The sequence below is a fragment of the Tupaia chinensis genome, unplaced genomic scaffold, assembly GCF_000334495.1.
Source record: "Tupaia chinensis unplaced genomic scaffold, TupChi_1.0 Scaffold144822_1, whole genome shotgun sequence".
NCBI lineage: Eukaryota > Metazoa > Chordata > Mammalia > Scandentia > Tupaiidae > Tupaia > Tupaia belangeri.
Window position 1 is genome coordinate 20,593 of NW_006204683.1, and position 4,221 is coordinate 24,813.

Sequence of the window (4,221 nt, forward strand, 5' to 3'; positions counted from 1 at the left end):
CCTGGCGTGAGTTTTAAGCCACCGGGTCCGGGACGCAAACCGCGGTCCACCACGTGGGAGTCCAGCAACATAGCCATTACGCTAACTGCTAGTTCCCAGCGTTCTTAATTTTTTAAAGATCACTTTTTATAGGATGTATATCATGATGCTAGTGTGAGAAATGACATTTTAAAAATGTTTAGAAACTTCTTTAAAAACACATTCCTTCCTTCTTACTTTTGAATATTTGTTTTACTTAGTTACATCAATTAAAAAGTTAAGTCCTTTTATTATTATCACTATTATTCCTAGTTATAAAATATCCCCATGCTCTTTATCACTTCATATTCATTCTGAAAGAGTTTTACCAGCACCAAGTAACCCCTTCCATACTTGTATCAAAGTTACTTTCCAATTTTCCATACTTTCCAGTTAATGCCCACAAGAACACAGTTAATGAAAGGTCATCCTAACAGAAGCAATACAATTTGAGTAACAAGAAACAAATTATCAAATTATTTTACATTTTGCAGTGACCTAAGAAATCAGCATTCACTATGACATTCTTGAAATGAAATTCTCCCTTTTAACGGGATAATATATATAAACCAAATCGTATACATTGCTCTGCAGTTGCTAATAAAAAGCTAAATCAGAACTGAACTGCCCCTCCATTGCTTCTCAAGTCCTTCAGCAGAATCACTAGAACGAATCTCTAAGGAAGAAATGTATTCCTAATCACTTCCCTATTTTCAAGTTCTTCCATTCTTGCTTTAAAATAAACAAAGTGCTCTTATAGTGGTGTTATATCCCAAAGAATGACTTCCGAGAAACCTCTAACAAGAAATCCATTTTTAATGTGCACCATCTTCGTTTCTGAGAGTGTCCTTTAAACGGGCTTCTCCCTGTGCCTCTCCATCGCAATGCAGGCTCCTTTGGGGAAGCTTTCAACTTCCAGTCTCCGCATGCAAAAGCTTTAGAAGTAGTCAGGTTCCTGGGTGGAAGAGCTCAGTTATCAGATTCAGAAGTTTCTGCCAGAAACTTTCTCCACTCTTCCTGAGCTGAGTGGCGCACTCGGTTCTGAATTCTCCGGGAGCCAGCGTTGGGCCCGGTAGCGCGTTCTTCCGCACCTTCTGCCTAGGCATCTCTGCAGAGGCCGCGGAGAACTGCACTGCAAGCCTAGGAGCCTCGGTCCCGCGACCCAGCCTTTACATGCCTTCAGGAAAGGAGCTGCGCGCAGGGCGGACTGAGTGCTGTATGAACCGGGTGCGCGCTGCTGCTGGTGGTTTTGGTCTAAAACATAGTTGCCAAATCCAACGTCAGGCAGCTTTCCCTCCTTGTTTTCCTCTAAGAGTTTTATGGTTTTAAGACTACGCTTAAGTCTTTAATCTATTTGAGCTAAATTTTGTACATGGTGTAAGATAAGGGTTCAGCTTTGTTTTTTTTTTCCCAGCTATATTCAGTTTTCTCAGTGCCATTTGTTGAAGAAGATATCGTTTCCTATTAAGTGATCTTGGGATCTGCTGTGGTTTGAATGTGTCCTCCAGAAATTCAAGTATTAAAATTTGATGACCTATCGCTATGTCGTCAAGAGGGTGGAGACTTAATGAAGCCTTTGGAAGGTGATCGGGATTGCATGAGGTCGTGGGGATGGACCCTAGAGATTGACTCCTGGAAGCTTCACGTGAGGAGCAGTCATAAGGACACATCTCTGCTCTTGCTGTTTGCTAGGTCATGCTGGGTGCTGCCTTGGGACTCTTCAGTCTCACAGATTCAGACCCTTGACCTTGGACCTCCAAACCTGTGAGCTAAATAAACCTTTGCACTTTATAAATTATGCAGGGTAATTTCAGTTGTTAGTGATAGAGTGGACTAAACAATCATCGTGAAAACGCATTTGCTATGTATGTGAGGGTCAATTTCTGGGCTCTCTATTTTATTTCATGGTATGTACAAACGTCTTTATGTCAATACTGCCCCATTGGTTGCTATAGCTTTGTAATAAATTTTGAAATAAGCAAGTATGAGGTTTCCAAATTTGCTTTTTTGTGTGTGTGTTTTTTGTTTGTTTGTTTGTTTGTTTCCCCAAGATTGTCTGGACAGCCTAATATTTTGTGGGATCTTTGAGACTCTTTATAGATTTTAGAATGAATTTTTCTATTTCTTAAAAAAATGCTATTGGGATTTTAATAATGATGCCATTAAATCTATAGATTTCTTACGGTAGTATTGACAACTTAACAATATGAATTCTTCCAAGAACATGAGATTTTTTTTAAATGTATTGTGTCTTTTTAACTTTCTTTTAGCAATGTTGTTCAGATTTCAGTGCACAAATCTTCTAAGGTGTTTTTTATGTTACTGAAAATTTCATCATTTTTAAGTTTTAAAAATTATTATAACTTTCGTTGGCATATAATACTTGTACATACTTACAGGGTACAGTGTAATTTTTCACTTTTCATTACAGTACAATAGTGTGTAATTATCAAAGCAGAACAATAAACATATCCAGCATCTCAAACAATTATCATTACTTTTGTGTTATGAATGTTCACTGTCTTCTAAATATTTTGAGACAAATATTAAATTCATTTGGTGATTGTTTATCATTACTGTATAAACAAAACTGGCTTTTTCTGCATCGAGTTTGTATTATGCAACTTCAAAGATTTTGTTTGTTAGTTCTACAGGTTCTTTTGTAGATTTTTTTGAATATTCTATATATGAGACCATGTCACCTGCAAATAGAGATAATTTTAGTTCTTCAGACTAGGACTTCCAGTACTGTGCTGAAACGAAGTAGCAAATTCCGACATCCTTGTCTTGGTTCTCATCTTGGAGGAAAACCTTTCACCCTTACCCACTGAGTGTTCTTGACTGTGGGCTTGACATACACAGCCTTCATTACGGTGAGAGAGTTACCCTGTGTCCCTAGTGTCTTAGGTGATTTTGTCATGAAAGGGTGTTAGATTGTCTCAAATGCTTTCTCCATATCAATCAAATAGGGTTTTTTTTTTTCCTTCTCTTTCATTCTTTTAGTGTCTTATATGGATTAATTTTCATATGTTAGACTATACTTGCATTCCAGAAATACATCTCACTTGGTCATGGTCTATAATTCTATTATGCATTTCTGGATTCAACTTGATAATATTTTGTTGATAATTTTTGGATCCACGTTCATAAAAGATATTATTCTGTAGTTTTCCTGTTTTGAAATGTTTATCTGATTCATATAATATTTTAGGAAGCTTGGGATCAACAGATGGCATAATGGTTACATTTCTGCACTCTCACATAGTCAACTGTGGTTAAAAAACAACAACCAACCAAACAAACAAAAACTCTCTCTCTCTAAAAAAAAAAAAATAAAAAAAAAAGGAAGCTCTCCCTATTTTTATTTTCTAGAAAAATATTGTAGATATCCAAACAAAAACTCTCTCTCTCAAAAAAAAAAAAAAAAGGAAGCTCTCCCTATTTTTATTTTCTAGAAAAATATTGTAGATATTTTGGCATAATGTCTTCAAAATATGTTTGATAGACTTTACCTGTGAAAACACTGGGCCTTGTGCTTTCTTTTCTAGAGTGTTTTTAATTATTACTTTATTTTCTTAAATAGATATAGGATTATTCCAATATATTTATTTCTCCTTATATGGCTTTAGGTAGATCGTACTTTCATGGAACTGGTTCATTTTATCTAAGTTATCAAATTTGTGAGAACAGAACTGTTCACACTGTTTTTATTATCCTTTTAAAGTCCATGGAATGAATAATGATTACCTTTCTTTCATTTATATTAGTGACTTGAGTGTTCTCTCTCTCTCTCTTATTTTTTTTTTTTTGAGAGGTTTTTGACTTACGGCATGTGTGCTCACCAGAGAGACAGACAGAGAGACAGACACAGTGAGAGGGAAAGTGAGAAATCACCTCCTCCCCCCCAACAGGGGCAATGGCTATGCTGCAATCCCTTCTCCTCCACTCTCCCGCGATCTTGGGCACACATGAACACATACTCAGCATAATTTTGAAGCCACCAAGACCAGGACTCGATCTTGATTAACCATGTGACAGTCCATGTGACAACCACTACACACACCATCTGCTGGTCCCAAGTCTTCTCTCTTTTTTTTTTGGAGAGCTTTTTGCTATAGGGCGCGTGTGCAAGCCAGACAGAGAGACAGACAGATAGATAGAAAGTGAGAAATCACCCCCCAGGGGGGATGGCCACACAATCCC

The 4,221-nt window shown here is 37.1% G+C and overlaps 1 pseudogene; it reads right to left on the minus strand.

The window, feature by feature from the left end:
- Positions 1–965: 965 nt before the first annotated feature.
- LOC114005895 (phorbol-12-myristate-13-acetate-induced protein 1 pseudogene) lies at positions 966–1,124 on the minus strand (annotated as a pseudogene).
- Between the last annotated feature and the right edge of the window lie 3,097 nt (positions 1,125–4,221).